At 39.4% G+C, this 21608-nt stretch overlaps 1 pseudogene; it reads right to left on the bottom strand.

Annotated features, from left to right (window-relative positions):
• Positions 1-15146: 15146 nt before the first annotated feature.
• Positions 15147-21344, bottom strand: LOC462084 (heterogeneous nuclear ribonucleoprotein A1-like; annotated as a pseudogene).
• Between the last annotated feature and the right edge of the window lie 264 nt (positions 21345-21608).

Genomic DNA, 21608 nt, shown 5'->3' with positions numbered 1-21608 from the left:
TCACCCACATCCTGCTGATTGGTAGAGCTGAGTGGTCTGTTTTGACAGGGCGCTGATTGGTGCGTTTACAGTCCCTGAGCTAGACGCAAAGGTTCTCCATGTCCCCACCAGATTAGCTAGATACAGAGCGTCCACACAAAGGTTCTCCAAGGCCCCACCAGAGTAGCTAGATACAGAGTGTCGATTGGTGCATTCACAAACCCTGAGCTAGACACAGGGTGCTGATTGGTATGTTTACAAACCTTGAGCTAGATACAGAGTGCTGATTGGTGTATTTACAATCCCTGAGCTAGACATAAGTTTCTCCAAGGCCCTACCAGAGTAGCTAGATACAGAGTGTCAATTGGTGCATTCACAAACCCTGGTGCATTCAATTGGTGCTAGACACAGGGTGCTGATTGGTGTGTTTACAAACCTTGAGCTAGATACAGAATGCCGATTGGTGTATTTACAATCCCTGGGCTAGACATAAAGGTTCTCCACGTCCCCACCAGACTCAGGAGCCCAGCTGGCTTCACCCAGTGGATCCCGCACCGGGGCTGCAGGTGGAGCTGCCTGCTAGTCCCTTGCCGTGCGCCCGCACTCCTCGGCCCTTGGGTGGTCGATGGGACTGGGTGCCATGGAGCAGGGGGCGGTGCTCATCAGGGAGGCTTGGGCCGCACGGGGAGCCCATGGAGTGGGTGGGAGGCTCAGGCATGATGGGCTGCAGGTCCCAAGCCCTGCCCAATGGGAAGGCAGCTAAGGCCCAGTGAGAAATCGAAGGCAGTGCTGGTGGTCTGGCACTGCTGTGGGACCCAGTACACCCTCTGCAGCCGCTGGCCCGGGTGCTAAGCCCCTCATTGCCCAGGGCTGGTAGGGCCTGCCGGCTGCTCCGAGCGTGGGGCCCACCAAGCCCACACCCACCCGGAACTCCAGCTGGCCCTCAAGTGCCATGTGCAGCCCCAGTTCCCGCTCGCGCCTCTACCTCCACACCTCCCTGCAAGCTGAGGGAGCTGGCTCCGGCCTTGGCCAGCCCAGAAAGGGGCTCCCACAGTGCAGTGGTGGGCTGAAGGGCTCCTCAAGTGCCACCGAAGTGGGAGCCCAGGCAGAGGAGGTGCCGAGAGAGAGCAAGGGCTGTGAGGACTGCCAGCACGCTGTCACCTCTCAAAACTTATTAGTAATAAGGGTCCAAAAGTAGATGAGAGTAAAAAATGGGGCAGAAAAAATATTTTTAAAAGTAATAGCTGAAATATTCCCAAATGTGATTTTTAAAGTAAACTTATAGATCTGAGAAATTTAAGCAACCCCAAGAGGTATAAACACAAAAACAAATCACATCTAAGTACATTGTGGTAGAAATATTAGAAACAAAAATAAGGAGAAAATATTGAAAACAGCCAGAGAGAGGGAATAAAAACATGCATAAGGGAAAAAATCAAAATGTGAATGATCACTGACTTCTCAGAAACAGTGGAGGCCAGGAGTCAAAGAACAACATCATTAAAGTAATTTTTAAAAAATGCAACTCAGAATTCTATATCCAGCTAAAATAGCCCATCAAACAAGAGTAAAATAAAGACTTCTCAGGGAAATGGAAACTTATCATTCAGCACCAGCAAAGCCGTACTGTGGGAAACACTAAAGGATGTTCTTCAGGGTAAATGGAAAGGATACTAGATGGGAACTTGAAAGTGCAGGAAACAAAGAACACCAGAAGTTGTGAATAAGTGTGTAAATATAAAAGCTATGACTGTTTTTCCTCTAACAATTTTCTTGCAAAACAGCTAAGTGTCTAAAGCAAAAAAATAAAAAATGAAACACTGTAAGGTGAGGTTTATAACCTATATAGAAGTAAACAATATGAGAATAGTAGCAAAAAGGACAGCAGCATTAGTAAATGGAATTATACTGTTGTAAGGTTATTACACTTATAAAGCAGGAAGTGGGAAATCAGAAGTGTCTGATGAAGTAGGAAGTACAAAGTATAAAGCAAAAAATGTTAGACATCAGGTTTAAGCTGTGAAGTAGTTCTATGGTGATTTGAAATTAGTAATATATTAAATATCTATATTACAATCCTAAAATAAACCACTAAAAGCTGAAAGTAAAACTAAAAAGACATACAATTAATCAAATAGAAAAAATACAATGGAATTTAAAGAATATTCAAAAGAAAGGAATAAAGGAGAAACAGAAGAACAAAAACAGAAGAAACAAGTGAGGAAAAATGGCATGATGCTAAACTTAAACCAACTATACCAGTAACAATATTTACATAGAATGTAAGTAAACTAAACTCCTTAAATTAAAGGTAGAAAATGTCAGACTGGCTCAAAGATTATGGCCCGTGCATTGTAAATGAAAAGATACATATAGATTGAAAATAAAAGGATGGGAAAAAATATGCCATGCAAATAGTAATCAAAGAAAACTAGAGTGCCTATAAAACAAAAATTTCAATATCAAGAGTATGTTGCAAAAACTATGATACATTTATGCAAAATAGATTATCAATCACAAGAGACATAAAAACAATAAAAGGGGGCAATTTATCAGAAAGATAAACAATCCTAAACACATACACATCTAATAATAGAGCATCAAAGTTTGTGAAACAAAAATGAATAGAACTAAAAGGGGAAAAAGAGAAATTGACAATTATAGAGATTTTAGCACCTGCCAATAATTGATAACAATAGGTATACAAAAATATCATTAAAGATATAAAAGACATGAAAAACATTATTAACCAATTTGACTTAATATAGAACACTTCTCCCAACCACTTGAAAATACAAATTTTTCAGGTGCACACATGGAATATTCACCAAGATAGACTATAACCTGGACCAAAAAGAAATATTAATGAATTTCAAAAGATAGTACATAATATGGCCTCAAACCACAGTAGTACTAAATTAAAAATTAGGAAACTTAATCTGATAAAGGGCATCTACTAAAATCTCATGGCTAACTTCATACTTAATGGTGAAAGACTGAAAGCTTTTCCCATAGAATTAGGAAAAGGACAAAGGTGTAGTCTCTTGTCTTTTATATTCAACATTGTAATTAATGGGAGTTCTGGCTATGACATTTAGGCAAGAAAAAGAAATAAAAGACACCCGGATCATAAGGAAGAAGTAAAATAATTTTATGTAGGTGGAAACCGTAAAGCCATCACCAAAAAAAGAATAACTATTAGAGCTAGTAAATGAGTTTGGCAAAGTTATAGGATATAAGATTAATATACAAAGTCAGTTGTACTTTTACACACTAACATTAATGCAAAAAGCGAAATGAAAAAATTTAATTTACAATAGCATCAAAAAGAATAAAATGCTTAGGAATAAATTTAACCAACAGAGTGCAAGACTTGTCCACAGAAAACTACAAAACACTGCTGTAATTAAAGACCTAAATAAGTGAAAAGATAACCTGTATTTATAGGTTGGAAGACTTAATATTGTTAAGATGGTAATAGTTCCCAAAGTGGTCTACCAATTCAGTGTAATCTCTATTAAAATTCCAACTGCCCTTTTTGCAGAAATAGATAAACTGATTCTCAAATTCATATGAAATTACATGGGGCCCTGAATATTGAAAAAGGAGAACAAAGTTGGAAGATTCACATTTCCAAATTTAAAACTTACTAGCAAACTACCATAATCAAAGCAGTGTGGTATTGGCATTGGCATAATGATAAACATATAAATCAGCAGAATAAAATTAAGAGTCTAGAAATAAACCCATACCCTCATATTTATGGCCAATTCATTTTAAATAAGAGTGTCAAGACCATACAATGGGGAAAGAATAGTACCTTCAACAAATGGTGTTGGGACAACTGGATATCCACATCAAAATAATGAAATTAAACATCTACTTTACATCATATACAAAAATTAAGTAAAAATGAATTATAGACCTAAATGTAAAATTTTTAGGAGAAAATATAGAGGTAAATTGTTATGACCTAGATTTGTCAATGGTATCTTACGATACCATTGTAAGAACAGAATCATATAGACCAAAAGAAAAAAATAGATAAATCCAACTTTATCAAAATAAAAAACTGCTCATCAGAAAACAAAACAATATCAAGCAAGTTAAAAGAAAATATTTGAAAATTATATATCTGATAAGGGCCTAGTATCTAGCAATATTTTTAAAATCTTAAACTCTACAACAAAAGACAGAGAATTCAATTCTTTTAAAAATAAACAAAAGCCTTAAATAGACATTTCTCCAAGGAAGATGAACAAATGGCCAAGAAGCATATTATAAAAATGTTTAACATCATTAGTCATTAGGGAAATGCAAATCAAAAACCACAGTTGAAACAGTGTTGGTATTGGCAAAAGAATAAACACAAAGACCAAGCAAACAGAATAGAGAGCCTAGAAATAGACCCACACAAATAAGTCAGTGGAGAAAGTATAATCTTTTCAGTAAATGGTGGGGGAAAAAATGTATATCCACATGCAAACAAATGAACCTAGACATAGAGTTTATATTTTTCACACAAATTAACTTAAAATAAATCATAGACCTAAATTGCGAAACTACAAAATATCTACCAGAAAACAGGAGAAAATCTAGATAATCTTGAGTTTAGTCATGAGTTTTTAGAGATAACACCAAAAGTCTGATTCATTAAAGAAAAAAGTCAGTAAGTTGGACTTTATTAGAATTAAATTTTTTGTTTGCTGTGAAAGTCGCTATTAAGAGAATAAAGGCCAGGTCCAGTGGCTCAAGCCTATAATCCCAGCTACTCAGGAGGCTGAGGTGAGATGATTGCTTCAGGTCAGAAGTTTGATGTTGCAGTGAGCTATGATTATATCAGTGCACTCCATCCTGAGCAACAGAGTGAAACCTCATTGAAAAAAAAAGACAGAGAGAGATAGAATTAAAAGACAAAGCAAAAATTAGGGGGAAATTTTTCAAAATACAAAATTTGATAAAGGATTTTTATCCAAAGTATACAGAAGACTCTTAAAGCATAACAATAAGAAAACAAACAACCAAAAAAGATATACAGAGGGCAAATAACCATAAAAAAAGACCTCACCAAAAAAGATATACAGATGGCAAATAACCATGAAAAAAGATGTTTGACATCATATGTCATTAAGGAATTGAAAATTAGAACAACAATGGGATACCACTACACACTTATTAGAGTGGCAAAAATCCAAGAAACAAAACACAAAAAACAACAACAAAAACCCTGACAATACCAATGGCTGCCAAGAATGTGGAATAAAAGGAATTCTCATCTATTGTACAGCGTGGTAACTATATTAAATAATGATGTATTGTATACTTGAAAATTGCTAAAAGTGTAGATACTAAATGTTCCCACAATAGCAACCAAAAAATAACTGTGTGACATATGGATATGTTAGTTAGCTTGAATGGGATTATCATTTCATAACATATATCAAAACATCACATGGTACAGTGTAAAGATATACAATGTTTATTGTCAGTTATACTTCAATAAAGCTGGGGGGAAAATAGACCATGATGTGGCTCTGAAAGTGATCTTTTTTTTTTTATTGAATTAAAATTTGAAAGTTCTGGTTTAAAGAGAAAGGAACCCTCATTCATTATCAGTGAAAATCTAAATGACACAGCACTTTAGAAGACAGTTTGGCAGTTTCTTACACAACTAAACATAGTTTTATGTACAATCTAGCAATTGTACTTTTAAGAGTTTACCAAACTAATTTGGAAACTTATATCCACACAAAAATTGTGCACAAATGTTTATAGTAGCTTTGTTTGTAATCAGACAAAATTGGAAGCAACCAAAATGTCCTTCAATATGTGAATATATAAACAAATTGGTACCCCCATACAATGGAATGTTATTCAACAATAAAAACAAATGAGTTATCAAGTTATAAGAAGACATAAATGAATCTTAAGTGGGTATTGATAAGTGAAAGGAGCCAGTCTGAAAAGGCACATACACAATGATTTCAATTACAGTATAAGATATTCTGGATAAGACAAAATGACAGCGATAATAACCCTATCAGTGGTTGTGTGGGGTTCAAGAGTAGGGTTTAGGGCTAAACAGGTGAAGCACAGGGGGTATTTTCGGGGTAGTGAAATGATTCTATATGACACAGTTATGGTGAATATATGACACAATACATTTGTCAAAACAAATGTTACAGCCCAAAGAGTGAATCTTAATGTATGCAAATTGTTTAATTATCTAGGAAATTGGGAGATCCCAAGATAAAATGTAGAATATAACAAAATAATTAACTGTATTACAAATGAATGAAACAACCTTGCTGAAGGAGTTGGGGGTAAAAGATGCTGACCTAAGTAACTTCAAAATGAGTTAAATCTGTAAGACTAAAGGCAAAACAAATTGTACATAAGAACTGTGCTGTAGTTGATAAAGTCATTTCTAATGGGAGTATGGGCCAGTTCTGATAGGGTTTTACACGGATACTGGAATTTAATAATTAAGTAAATGGTTTGGTGGATGGCGGGATCCAGGTTTCTTATTGCTGGAGTGGGAAGTTACAGATGAGCAAGGGGAAGAGGCTAGAAGGATTTGGGTGGTAAAGAATTAGAGTTGGAGACATCAGTGTGAACTCATGTTTAGCTTCATATAGTTATAGATGGCTACACACAAAAAAATAATGATAGGTTACACAAGTTAGTCGGTTAGTATACACACATATATTTCTTCTGTCTGCTGAGATATAGGAAAAGCACCTTGTAGTACCAACAAGCACACCTAGCATTCAGATCTTAGTTTTTAACATTATTCTCCATTAAAAGGAGCCAGTGTTCTTTGGAGAAATGACTGATTCTATGTCTTAGTCAGAAAATACACAAGATGAACCTTGAGTATCTTGTGGTGCCAGAATGTAAGAACATGCTTTTTTAAAAAAACAACAAAAAAGTACACAATGATGGAGGTATTTCAAAAGGTCAAAGAAACCAAATGAAAGAGCTCCCAATGCCCCAAGGCTGGAAAATTTTGAGCAGCGAGATAAATGAAGTAGTATTGGATAATTACCCAAAGTATAAAATAAATATCTATGAGTCCTTACTGAAATAAAATAAAAACATAAACAAATAAATCAATGGGACAAGAGACAAATGTACTGTGCAATCGAATTCCACATAACGCACACAAATACTTCACTTTCAAGGAAGGGGAGCATACATTCCCACCTCTTAAGTGTGGGCTGCACATAGTGACTTAATTTCAAAAAATATGGCCTGGAAATAGGGAAAAAAAGATAGCTTTATAGTAAAGAATCCTGACACACACTACCTCAGCCTGGTGATCAAGATGAACACCAACAGTGATAAATCATGTTGCTGGTATATACGCTTGAAAAGATGTGATTAATATGGCAGTTTACCTCTGTGATCTTCCTTCCAAGAACACATAATTCCAGTCTAATCTTTAGTAAAACAGCAGACAAATCCCAAATGAAGGACATTCTACAAACTATTTGACCAATACTCATGAAAACTGTCAAAGGTGCTAAAAATGAGGTAAGTCTGAGAAACTGTCACAGGCATGAGGAGTTAAGGAGACATGACTACTAAATGTAATATGGCTTCCTGTATTGGATCTTGGACAGACAAAGGACATTAGATAAAACAAAGGAAATCTGAATAATGTGTGGACTTTAGTTAATAATAATGTATCAAAATTCTTTTATCAATTGTAAACAATGTACCACACTAATGTAAGATGTTGATAATAGAGGAAATTGGGTGTGAGGTATATGGAAACTCTTTGTACTATTTTTGTAGTATTTCTGTAAATCTAAAACTGTTCTAAAATAAAATGTTTATTTTTAAAATGTAGTACAATTTATAATCACATCAAAACTACAAGATTCTTAGAAATAAGTTCAACAAAAGATGTGTAAGACCTATATGCTAAAAACTAAAACTCATTTCTGACAGAAATTGACCTATGCAATCAATATCATCCCAATCAAAATCTTAGCAGGATTTTTAAAAATAGAAATGGTCTATCTCATTTGTCTAAAGTTTATATGCAAATTTAAAGAACATAGGATTCTTTAACTATTTTGAAAAGGAAGAACAAAATTAGAGGACTTTTACTATCAGATTTTAAGACTTATTATAAATCCACAATAATCATGAGAATGTGGCATTAGTGTAAATACAGACACATAGATCAGTGGAGCCAAGTATGTAGTTCAGAAATAGACCTACATATATGATAAATTACTTTTTTAACACAAGTGCCAAGGTAATTCAATAGGTAAGTGATAGTCTTTTTGTAAAACGGTGCTGGAGTATTTATATATTCATATGGAAAAAATGAATGCCAATTCTTACCTTATGCCATACACAAAAATTAATTCAAAATGAATTGTATACATAAACATACAAGCCAACCCTATAAAACTTCTGGAAGAAAACAAGAGACAAAGTATTCATGACTTTGACATAGTCAAAAATATTTTATACAGGACACAAAACATTAATGAGAAGACAAACAATCCAATATGGGTAAATGGTTTGAAGAAGACACATCAAAAAAAAGATATACAAATGGACAATAAATACATAAAAAGATTCTCAGCGACGTGGGGAAAAGCAAACTACAATCACAATGAGATACCATGACACACCCACTTGAATGACTACAGTTAAGACCGAGGCCTGATGCAGTGGCTCATGCCTGTAACCTCAGTGCTTTCGGAGGCCAAGGTGGGATGGTCACTTGAGGCCAGGAGTTCAAGGCTGCAGTGAGTTATGAATGCACCACTGCACTTCAGCATGGGTGACAGAATAAGACCCTGGCTCTAAAAAAAAGAAGAAGACTGATAATTGCAAGCGTCGGCAAAATTATGGAGCAACTGTACCTCTCATATATTGCTAGTGGGCATATAAAATGAAACCATCACTTTAGGGAACAATTTAATTGCTTCTTAGAAAGTTAAACATACATTTACCCTATGACCAAGCCATTCTTCTCCAAGGTATTTTGTCTAAGAAACACAAAAATATGTGCGCCAAAAGACTTTTGCAATATTCATAGCAGCTTCATTTGTAATAGCTCCAAACCAGAAGCCACCCAAATGTCTGTCAACAGGTGGATGAATAAACAAACTGCAGAATACAGGTTGAAAATTTGAAATCCAAAATGCTACAACATCTGAAACCTTTTGAGCACCAGTATGACACCACAAGTAGAAAATGACACATCTGACCTCATGTTGTGCACATGAGATCAAAATGCATGTGCACAATACATTTCATTCAACGTCCCCAAGGCAGGAATAACCCTCCCAGCCATTTTAAAAAGCCATCCAGCAGAATGCCTCCTCATTCCTAGGAGACCCACTTCCTGGTCCTTCACTTGCTTCTGATGCTTCTTCTCACCAAAAAACAAAATAAAATGCAGTATACAGTAACCTTTTAATTAAAACACAGCATCCGAGATAGGGATTGAGAGCCTGGCATTGTTTGTTTTTGCTAACAGCTGATACAGGCATTCCATTGATGCTTCTGCGCTGCTTAGTTACACTGAACACATTGTTTTTTCACTCTGTGAATGGTAGATCATATTTCTACTCTTAAGTAGTAATGTGTGAATAAATGTAAGAAAATAACTGCTTATTGATAGCATATAAATTCAGAGCCAGCTAGTATATAAATTCATCAATGATAGTGATGCCAAACACCACCAATTGTCCAAATAGATGGGTGAGATAGTGATACCTTTGCTTTCTGATGATTCAACATACACAAACTTTGTTTCTTGCACAAAATTATTAAAAATATTTTACAAAATTATCTTCAGGCTATGTGTATAAGATGCACATGAAACATAAATGAATTCCGTGTGTAGACCTGGGTCCCATCTCCAAGATATCACATGTATTTGCAAATATTCCAAAATCTGAAAAAATCTGAAATCTGAAACACTTATGGTCCCCAGCAATTCAGGTAAGGGATACTCAACCTGTATGTATGCAATGGAATAATACTCAGAAAAAAAAACTAAAAACCTATTGACATACACAGCATAGATAACCTCACAAATATTCTGAACATAAGAAGACAGACACAAACAGTACATACTGTGTCATTTCACTTCCACCAAGTTCTAGAACTGGCAAAACTAACTCCTTATGCTAGATAACAGATCTGTGTTTGTCTGATAAGGGGAACAACCTGTTGGCTGGAAAAGACCTGAGGAAACTTGCTGGAATGATTATAATGTCCTATGTCTTAATCAGAGTGACGGTTACATTGGTGTGTGCATTTTTCAAAACTTGCGCACTTACAAGACTCCACTTTATTGTATGTCAGTTATACCTGCAACACTGATACATAAATGTTTAAAAGTTCCATGTGGTGTTAGGAGAGGGATGTCGGTGGCACACCAGCAGATGAAGGGAAACACATGGAGAGAGCAGTCTTTATCTCCCTTTATGTCCCATGTCCTCTGGCAGAAAAGGAGAATCCTGTGTCAGGCAATCAAATCTGAGGTCTGCCCACATGGACACACTAGGTAGTGAAGGGTGCAAATAATTAAACACAATAAAGAAAATGCTCTGATACGACTTATGTAAGTGTTAGGAGAACACAAGAGGGGCGACCTACTCTGCCAATAAGGGGACTTCCACGGGGAGGTGCCAACCAGAGAGGTGAAGGGAAAATCAGATATGCTAGAAGAAGAAATCCTAAGTGGTTGTAATGAAGAAAAGATAGGCAGAGGCAAAGGAGCAGAGAAGAGCAGAGCTTGGTTCGGGAATAAGTTCAAAATGGATGAAGGATGCGGCACCATGGAAGGAAAATGTGGATGCGGGTGTGTGACGTCAGGCCCCATACATCAGAGAATTCGGATGTGTCCTTTGGAGGTGATTGGGAGGCATTAACTTGAGAAGACCGTGGCCAGATTTTGATCTCAGAAAGCTCACTGTGGGAGCCATGGGACATAGAATAGAGGAGGAACAGGAAGAGATGCTAGAGATCATAGGAGTCTAAGACAGCGACTGAGGCAAGAGATAATATCCTGGAGCAGCGGGAGTAGGGGGCGCTAAGGAGGTGATAAGAAGAGAAGGGGCAGAGTTCAGCACCTGCCAAAATCCCTGAAGCAGGCACAAGTCCAAGTCCATTATCTCTCTCAAAATGAAACTCACCCTAACATCTCAACCCCTTCAGCCATCATAAAACTAATTCAGTAGATCCAGTTATAGATCCACTGAGTTCTTCATTACCACCACTTAGGATTCCTTCTTCTAGCATATCTGATTTTCCCTCCACAGCTCCGGTTGGCACCTCCCCGTGGAAGTCCTCCTATTGGCAGAGTTGATCGCCCCTCTTGGGTTCCCCTAACACTTACATAAGTCCTACCAGAGTATTTTCTTCATTGTATTTAACCTCGCTGTGGTTAGAAAGGAAGGGATACACCACCTCTGAGCATTGGCGCATTATAATTTCTCTTTAAGTCAACAGGCCTGGCAAGAATTTCAAAATAGTGGTCACTGCCATGTTTTTAGGTACTGATTGCCTTTCTAAAGCATGTTGGATGGGAAACTTGTTTTTGACCTTGCCCTTTAGTCTTGCTTCAAGGTTGATTGAAATTCCTGTGCACACTGTAGTGTCTGTAAATCTGGAGTTTACATTTAATCTTGCCATTCATTTTTCTCCCACATACCCAGGATGAGGATAATTCTCTTTATCCTAATGAGATCTGGATTGCAGAACCATGCCACTCTATTTAGTGTCTGGTGGTACCTTGCACAAGAGGTTATCCCCTCATGTCATGGCATGTTTACTCAGATGAAAACAGAAACAGCAGACTGGGCACTTACTCTTTGAATATTCAGTGAGGATGGAAATGGTCCAAGCTGTCCCTCCACTGAGAGTTCCGAGAATGAAGAAACAATCTACTACACCTGACATGGGAATTGTGGTAATGACTCCACCTCCAAGTTTCAAGTAGTTATTCTTCCATAAGTTGTTATTGAGCCCTACAATGTTCTGGGCCCTGTGCTGTATACTGGGGGCTACCAGAAAGGGGGATCCTGAGGGGTCATGAGGGGACAGGAGAAGGTGGTTCACATGTTCCCATCAGAGCTCTCTGGAGACACCTCAGGTGCTTCTTGGCTCTTGTGGAATGTGGGGCTGGATTGGAGCTGTAGACATACTAGAGCAGAGCCTGGGAGATGCTCCTGGCACTCAGGGCATGGGAGTCCTCAGCTCAGAGACTCTGATTACACCGTATGTAGACATATGGGGCAGAAAGACTCTTCTTCTGTTGGGGAGCTGCAGAGGTCACCACCCCCTGAGGCTCTGACCTGGTGGACTCTGGGAGCAGGCCAACAAGAGTGTTGATATCTCTTTCCCTTCACCTGAGCCTCTTCACCTGCAGGAGTGTCCCCACTTCCTCCTAGAGACTCCTTTCTCCTTCTTTGCAGCCTCTTTGTTCACGCAGACCCAACTCCAATGGCATCTCCTCCATGAAGGCTTTCAGATAACTTAGGGCAGAGTTGATACTCCATCTTTAGTGCTCTCACAATTCTTGTATGTCACAGAGGAGGTGGCACTGTAGCTGGGCTCAAAGAATAGGTAGGATTCTGGAGGCATTGTGTGTAAAAAATATATGCATGGGCCAGTCACAGCGTGATGTCTTGGAAGGGTGAATGCATTCAGTCACTTATTCACTCACTCACTCATTCATTCTATGTATATTGTTGAGTTCTTACAAGGTGCCAAGTCAGTGCTCAGTGGTGAGAATCCAACTGGGACTCTGGTAGACCTGGTCCAGGCCTGCACAGAGAGATAGGTTAGTCTCTCTCTCATGTGAACACACACACTTGCTTTCAAAAACTGACATGCTGCATTGACAACTGCAGTCTGTGTTGTCCTGACCTGCTAGTTCCGTCTCAGGAAGAGTTGAGAGTTTATAGCAGATTAATAGCAAAATGCTACAGAGATCTGCATATGGAAGAGAGAACCACAATCTTCATCCAATTTTTAAGTACAAATAAGGCTTTTTCTTTTTCTGTTCTTGCTATACCCTGGGCAAGAATCTTCTTAGAAATTGTATATCTCTGAAGCTAATTGCAGGATGTATTTTTCTGGATTTTTTCCCATTTATTTCCCCACAGAAAGAAATATTTGTTTCTAAATGTAAAGAAAATCTTCTGATCAGTTATGTATCCTCTGGAAATAAAAATGAACTGAATTATTCTAAGTTGAATGCCATAGTATTTACCACAGTGGAAGAAAAAAGATGGGATATAATTTCTTTTTGAGAACCAGTCAGAAAACTCAAAGGGATTTTCATATACTCATACCAATTATTGGGGCTGTATGTATTCCCCCAAATTTGGGTGGTTTTGACCTCAGCCTGATTTTTGTTATAACTGTGTTCAACCTCCTGTTCAGTGAGTTATAAATGAGTTAAATGGTTTATTACTCTTCAAATAAGTGAGCTAAATGAAGTTTTATTTGGAAGGAATGTATGATACCTTTTGAAATAACAGATGGTTCACAAGAGGGTCAGAGATGGTCAGAGGGTCAGGGGATATAGGTTTATGGGCCCAGAAGTCCAAACTTGCACCACTGTTGAGGGTAGAATTCAGCAACCACTGCCAGTCACCAGGTCAGGCTCAGATTGTAGAGCAACCAGCAAGAGATTCTCAGCCTTCATTCATCCAACAAACCCATTCTGAGAGATCCAGGTAGCCTGTAGTGCAAACGGGGAACAATAAGTACCCTGCAGAAAAGAACCTGGAGAAACTCCAATGGGCAGGAAGTCATGACATAAATGATCATGGAGGACAGAGGAGAAAAGCACCTCCCCCAGCCCCAGGGAGGAGGGAGAGGTGTGATGAAAGGAAGAAGGAAAAGGTGATACATAAAGAAAACTCAAAGGGCAAATAGAAGTGAGCCAGCTGAACAGGGCTCATGACATGCCAGAGAGAAGCAGCAGCATGTGCAAAAATGTGGGTGTGAAGTGTGACCAGACATGTTGCAAACTGCAGGTCACTTCATTTGGCTGGAGTAGCAAGGGCATGAAAAATATGGGGAGGAAAGGGGCCTGACTGTATTGTGGACACCTGTTAAACACTATGTTTAATCATTGCTAGGACCCAACCAACAACCAACTCTGGAGTCTTTCTGGGGGAGCCTCAGCAAGTTACTTCAACTCCCTGAACCTCGATTTTCTCGTCTGTAAAAGGGGCATAATAGCAGCACTTCCATATAGAGCTATAAATGAACTAGTAATCAACATAATGTACATCGTTTTGCCTTCATGGACTTCACATTCTGGTAAGTAACACATGTAATATGCTTGGCCCAATAAAAAGCATAGTATAAGTCCTTAAAATATTCTAACTGACCTGTCTTTTACTTTTGGTCACTAACATTATTATTACTCTTTGGCTTATCTCAAGAGAGAATGTTCTTCCTACCAATCTTCATTTCCTAGGGATCTCACCCCCAAAAACTCCATGTAAAAGCCAATCAGATGATTCTCGCTTTCCTAATTTTCACACTTCATGCTCCAATGTGAAAATATTGCCTTATGTGACTATTTCAGTGCTAATTAGAAAATGCATTTATTTATCCCTTTTATTACTTTGTTCAAGATAATTAAATCATTTATTGATTACACATGACAATGGGTGATACACATACTTCATTTCCATCTTTAATTTTATCTGCTACCATTAATCAATTTAGATGTATTCCATAGGATGTGCCAACAATCATCTTTATAACGAATAATTCATGATTTCCCTCTTAATGGCGAACTTCAGGTCACAACAGTAACCATCAGGTCAACTACACCAAGGTTTCTGAAGACAATGGCTTTTCTACCCAGAAGATTGTAAATAAATTCCAAATAGAATCTGTCATCACCCTGAAGGAATCTAACTTCACACTGTTGGGGAAGTTTACCAAGGTGGCTTCAGAGTAGACTAACTTTACACAGAACATTTTTTTAAAAGACACATTTATTCAGCATCATGTCAGACTATTACATTTAGCAATCAATAGCATGGGTGCAAAAACAAAAAAAACTACATTAAAACCCTTTGTTGGAATGCTTTATACTTTCCACAGAACAGAAACTAAAATCACTGGTTATCCAATTAGTCACAAATACAATTCTTGAGTTTTTTGCCCATACACATGAGTATTTGTCTAAAACATGTCTTATTTGTAGCAGCTAGGCCCTGCCACCACTGTGCTTGGCTGAGTTCACAAATCTGTTGTAACCTGTAGCTTTCCTGTCACTTCTCTGACTCTCCTCTCCTGCTAAGCTGTTTCCTGGCAGTAATGAAAATCTTCGGACACTGCCATAGCTACTGCTGCTACTGGAACTGGCAAAGCCACCTTGGTTTTGTACTTTGGCAAAGTATTGGCATCTACCACCACAGGGGCCAGACCTTCTTCCTCCAAAGTTTCCTCTCTTTATGCGTCCAAAATTTGAAGACTGATTGTTGTAATTGCCAAAATCATTGTAGCTTCCACCACCTCCAAAATTGCTTGCATCATTACCAAATCCATTATAGCCATCCCCACTGCCACCATAGCCACCACCACCAGGGCTGCCACCAAAGCCACCACGACCACTGAAGTTCCCTCCATGACCAAAGTTGTCATTCCTGCCAAAACCACCTCCACAACCACCACCAAAGTTTCCAGATCCACTTTGACCTCTTTGGCTGGATAAAGCACTAGCCATCTCTTGCTTTGACAGGGCTTTTCTTACTTCAAAGTTGTAGCCATTCCCACAGGATGGTATTTCTGAATGACAATCTTATCCACAGAGTCATGGTCATCAAAGGTTACAAAGGCAAAACCCCTTTTCTTGCCACAGCTTCTGTCAGTCATGATTTCAATCACTTCAATTTCCCCATACTGTTCGAAATAATCTCTGAGGTGATGTTCTTCAGTGTCGTCTTTAAAGCCACCAGCAAGTATCTTTTTTACAGATAAGTGGGCACCTGGTCTTTGAGAATCTTCTCTTGAGGCAGCTCTCTTTGGTTCCGTGTTTCTTCCATCCACCTTGTGTGCCTTGCATGCATGGCTGCATCCACTCTCCTCTTCCGCAGTGGTATATGTGTCAAACCCAAAGCCCCTGGAGTGCTTGGTGTTTGGATCCCTCACTACCGCACAGTCCGTGAGCGTTCCCCATTGCTCAAAATGGCTCCTCATACATTCATCGGTTGTTTCAAAGCCCAGCTCTTTGATGGAGAGCTTCTGCAGCTGTTCAGCCTCTTTAGGAGACTCTGACTTAGACACAATGACAGTCAGAAGAGGGACTTTAACAATACTTCCTCAGTGTCATCCACAGGCAGAAAGCTGTTTACCTTTTAAACGGTAAATGGTAGACATCCCATGGGGAGAGACATGAACTACATACAGAGTAAAACCATTTATACAAGGAAACTGACCCCTATAAATTAACAAGGAAACTAAATGAACTAGAAAGAACTTCCTATGTTTCCCGAGTTTCAAAAGGAGTCTGTCCATCTGATACTAACCAAAGTCATAAATAAAATATTAGCAAATGGAATCCAGCACTGAGTTTAAATAATGAAAACTGATGTTAATGGCAGAATGTTTCCATATTAGGAAATGCATTAATATAATTAATCACATCAATATATGGAGAGATAAAAGGAAATGACAGTTTTGATCATGGCAGAGTAGCTTCTACTGAGTGACTGAGATAGAAGCTCTGACTGCGGTGAGCCCAAGGGTGAATTAGATGAGGAATTGAGACAGCAGTTATAGAAGACTCTTTCCAGGCTTGTAGGAAATAGCATAGGAAAGAGAGAGATGGGGTAGGAGCTTGAGACAGTGCACAGGGACAAATGATAAGTTAGGGTATGTGCCTTTTCAAGGTTTAAATATTAGAACATATTTATAGCCTGCAAGATAGGTGTCAATGTTGGGGGAATGTGTCAATATTAAAAAAGGGGAGGGGAAGGGAGGGGAGGGGAGGGGAGAGAAGGGAAGGGAAGGAAAGGGGGTGAACCTTCCAACTCTCAGTGAGTCTGATAAGGGGTTAAGAGCACAGACTCTAGAGCCAGACTGATGGGTTTGCATCCTGTCTCCATCATTTACTAGCTGTGTGTGACCTTGGGCAAAATACTTAACCTCTCTCTGCCTCATATACTCCCCTGTAAGGTAAAAATACTAATGATGCCTTCCTCATAGAGTTGCTACAGGAGTAAATGAATTAATATTTTATAAAGTGCTTTAGAACAATGTCTGGCAATATCTGTCAAATAAAACAAATAAAATATCTGTCTTCTACTAATTAATTCTTTGTACTATTTGTTATTAATACTACCAGGTATAAAAAATGTATTATTGTATCTATTGTAGAATAGAAATTATTCCTTTCTGACTGGGTACAGAGAAAAGGATGGCAACAGGAATTGAAAAGATGCCAGATAATTAGAAGAAGAGTTGAGATCAAAGGTTGCCCATGCCACCTATGATCATCGTGGAAGAGAGGCCGGATTCCCCGGAGTGTTGAAGGTGATGAGTCAGCCAGAAATCCCCAGATCCCACTCTGCCCCAGGATCATGTTGGCCATCGTAACAAAACAAGGAAGGAGTGTGAAGGAAGAAGGAGGCAGAGCAGAATAAAGTGGCACCTGGGGTGAAGAGAGAGCCCAGGAGAAGAGCCAGGTGGTTAAAGAAGGACCTCCATGTTTGTTCCTTTATGCTTCCATATCATTTGAATCTTTGATAATGAAAATGTGTCAATATAATATTTAGGCAGCTAAAAGAATGAATAAAGTGCAAGATGTAACTATCCAGGGAAAGTGAGAAAGGGCACACAGGAAGATCTCCCTGTATTGTTTTGTACAACTGTATGTGAATCTATAAGTGCATCAGTAGAAATTTCAATTAAAAAAAAAAAATGATAGTGTGTTCTTGGGGGGAAAAAAATCCCTACACTGTCTTCCTCACTGTAATCTCAACCACCACATCAGAGGGACACAGGAGTATATATTTTATATGTAGAAATTAAAATTATGACAAAAGGCACATTTCTGTCTGTGCATAATATATCATGGACCAGGCAAAGTGACTGAAGCAAAGGATATTCTGACAGGCGCTTGAGGGGGAAAGGCCGGCAATCAGCCTCTCAAGGGCCTGTGAGAATATCCTTTGCTTTGGTCTCTTTGCCTGGTCCATGTGTTTTTTTGGGTTTTGTTTTTGTTTTTTGTTTTTTGTTTTTTGTTTTGTTTTGTTTCGTTTTTTAGCTCAGAATGTTGGTGTTGTCAGTGTGCTAAGAACTGAGCAGCGTGTAAAGGTGGACAAACAGGAGCCCAGTTCACAGTATCGACAGATGAACACATTTGTCATGTGTTCATGACAGCACAACTTAGTCACTAAGAACAGGGGTTTTATTAAAAGGCAACCTTTAGATTCTAATCTTTCTACTGCCACTTACTACCTGTGTGGCTTTGGGCAATTTTCTAAACCTCTCTGGGCCTCTATTTCCTCATCTGTAATAATTAGACTATTACTGTATCACCTTATTTGAAAGAAGAAATGTCGGGAGTCTTCATGATAAGCATGGCAATTAACAAGTATGTTGATATTGACTACTCTCAAAACTTTTTGAAGATAATAGTTAAGGAACAAAGGATGTATTACATGCAAGCCCAAAGAAAACAGAGTAGGCAAAAGGGGAGAGTGGCATCAACAAGATTTTTGGAATATCGAAAATTGCTGAAGTAACAAAGTAACAGACCAGACTGAACAGAGGAAGTTGAAACCTAAAAATGTCTACCCAGACTTTCTTGTAAAATCCAAGTATAAAAGAATTAAAAGGTATTTTGGCAATCAAGGTTCTCTCTTTAAAATGGGACCTAAGACTCAAAGAACAGCAACTTGCTCAGGGAGACATGGTAGCAAGAAGCAGAGCTGGAACGAGACCAGATTAGATCATGACATGCCAGAGAGAAGCAGCAGCATGTGCAAAAATATGGGTGCAAAGTGTGACCAGTCATGCTGCAAACTGCAAGTCACTTCATTTGGCTGGAGTAGCAAGGGCATGAAAAATACGAAGAGGAAAGGGGCCTGACTGTACTGTGGACACCTGTTAAACACTGTTTAACCATTACTAGAACCCAACCAACAACCAGCTCTGGAGTCTTTCTGGGGGAGCCTGAGCAAGATACTGCAACCCCCTGAGCCTTCTTGCTGGTCTGGCTGCTGATGACCTAACTCAAATCCTAATGCTTTGCCATTAGGTATTTCTTCTTCCTTGATATGATATCTAAGCAGGAATGTCCGGTGCACTGACCAAAGTCAGGATCTTCTGTTTTTCCTAGTCTGGGGCTATAGAAGTCTGCAGGAAGATTACTGAGACGGGAAGAAATGAAGAGGGAAGAAAGGAACCAGATGGAGCACTTCAGCATCTCCACAGCCAAATAACCTTGGCAGACTGTTTGATTTTTCCAGAAAGTATCTGCAAAGGCAGAGACGCACTGCAGAAGACAGCGACATGAAGGAGGCCACTTTTGATATCTTGAAACTAGTGGAGGCTCAGAATGAATTTGCTGCTCCTCTGGCCCCAGGTGACAGAGCTGTTGGAAGCCTGAACGGAGTTCAGCAAATTAATCTTGCATATTTTATGGGTCCTGAATGCTGCATTCCTAATGTTGATTACTGACTCCACCAGTGAAGGGGGGATTTGTTTTATGGTGATTTCAATTACAGATAACTGTTATACCCAGAATCACACAGCAGCTGCTTGTAAACCAGAACTTGATATGAACGCAGGCTGTCGAAGGCCAAGGACTGCCCAGAACATGCTTTTAATTTAAAGCTGATGAGAAATAGCTGTTTCTAGAGAAAGAAGTTCTGTTCTTTTCATGTTTCGTGTGCTTTGAATTCAGTATAACACAGAAATGAAATATGACAGCATTCATGCTTAATGCGCCTTTCTGGTTTTCTACTGGGGATAACCGGGATTTTAATATTGTTATCTGGTGGGCAGAGAGAAATGACCTAGCAATCCTGACACCCCCAACTTGGATTCTCTGCGTTATAGAATAGGTTCCTGGCTTCATGCAAGGGACTCGGGAGGATGCCTATGCATGACACCTAGAAACACCAGGGGGCGCTGCAGGGGCAAAGGGCCTTCAGGCATGCAGGCTGTCTAGGCAATGAAGGCCTTTTTCCTTGTCATGCTTGGCGACTGAAAGACAGCCTTCCTCTGCTTAAGCCACCAATGTGTGCATAGCCAAGGGCAGCAGGCTAAGCATCTCCATTTGAGAGACCAAGTCTCAGGCAAGTGGTAGCCCCATCGCAGAGGCCTAGAGCATCACAACTGCAAAGGAGCAGACGTTTAGTATAACCCGGCATTTCACTGAGGGGAAACTGAGGTCCTGGGGGCAGGTCAAGGTAACAGGAAATTGGAATCTCACCTTGGACTAAAATCAGACTTCAGTGCTAAGTTCAGAAACCCATTATTTTCATTTTCTTACTGATTCCTCATACCAGAGTCTGAAAAGGCAAAATGTTTGAACCTTTCATCTCTTACATTTTCCATCAAATCATCTTGAAGAATGCCACACTGTTGGGTTCTCTTTTCTGTTTTAAAAACCTGGTGGTCAGCCCTGTAGGTATCCCGCCCCAGGAACAATGGTTTACAGTAAAGGAGAGTGACTGACTCAGCCCTGTCACCCTCCAGTGCCAGTGTGTGTAAGTGTACAGAACAAATTTATTTCCCTGTGTCTACACTTGCATAGGTTTGACCCTGTGCACATAAGTCCTAACCCCTCCTAGCCTTTTTCTTTCTGGTCCAAAGAGTACTCCCTGCATTTTCCATTCCACAGGCCTGGCATGAATCCCACACACTAATATAATTAATTTTAATTTTTATAAAGAAAAACAATGTATTGTTGAGATATGTGGGTATCCCCATGGAAACCAGGAATCCATATCCTCACCAACCCATGACACACATCAAAGTAACTATTTTTATACCTAAATGATTAGTGTATAAGCCCTGTTTATAGAAATCTCTCCAGCAAATTCCCAGTAATTGCTCCAGGCTCTTCCTCTCAGACCTCCTTGTCTGGCCAGACACAGCTGCTGCTTCTTCCTAGTCTGGCTGCTGATGACCACATCATCCCAGCTTTGGGATGAGGACATTTTGCTTTTCAATTTCTCATTGCACAGATTTAGGGAAGCATACATCTTCCCAAAAGGCAACTCCATTCTCCTGGAGCTGGCCATTGCAAAGGCCCATGGGCTCTGCCTCACACAGAGTGTGTAGAGAGGCTGCTCCTTGTGCACCTCCCATCCTGTCCCCGATGGCGGGACCTGACTCATCGCCTCCACCAGGATGCTCCAGACATCTTCGTGCACATTGTCTCCCAAGCCCCTCTGCACTCTTGGCCCCAGATTAGGAACATAGTCCTTCTATACCCTCTATCCAATGCCAGCAACCCTCCTGCTCTAGAATTAACTTCTTCTCAGGTTGACAATGGAAACCTCTACTTCCTCAGGAAGCCACCTGCAAGTGCACCCTGGAAAAAAAAGTCATAAAACCCAACAGTATCTGGCTTTTTACTACAATAAATAACAGCCCAAAGC

The sequence above is a fragment of the Pan troglodytes genome, chromosome 4 (assembly GCF_028858775.2).
Source record: "Pan troglodytes isolate AG18354 chromosome 4, NHGRI_mPanTro3-v2.0_pri, whole genome shotgun sequence".
NCBI classification, from domain to species: domain Eukaryota; kingdom Metazoa; phylum Chordata; class Mammalia; order Primates; family Hominidae; genus Pan; species Pan troglodytes.
Note: the sequence above shows the minus strand (reverse complement) of the source record. Positions and strands in the feature narration are given on the sequence as shown.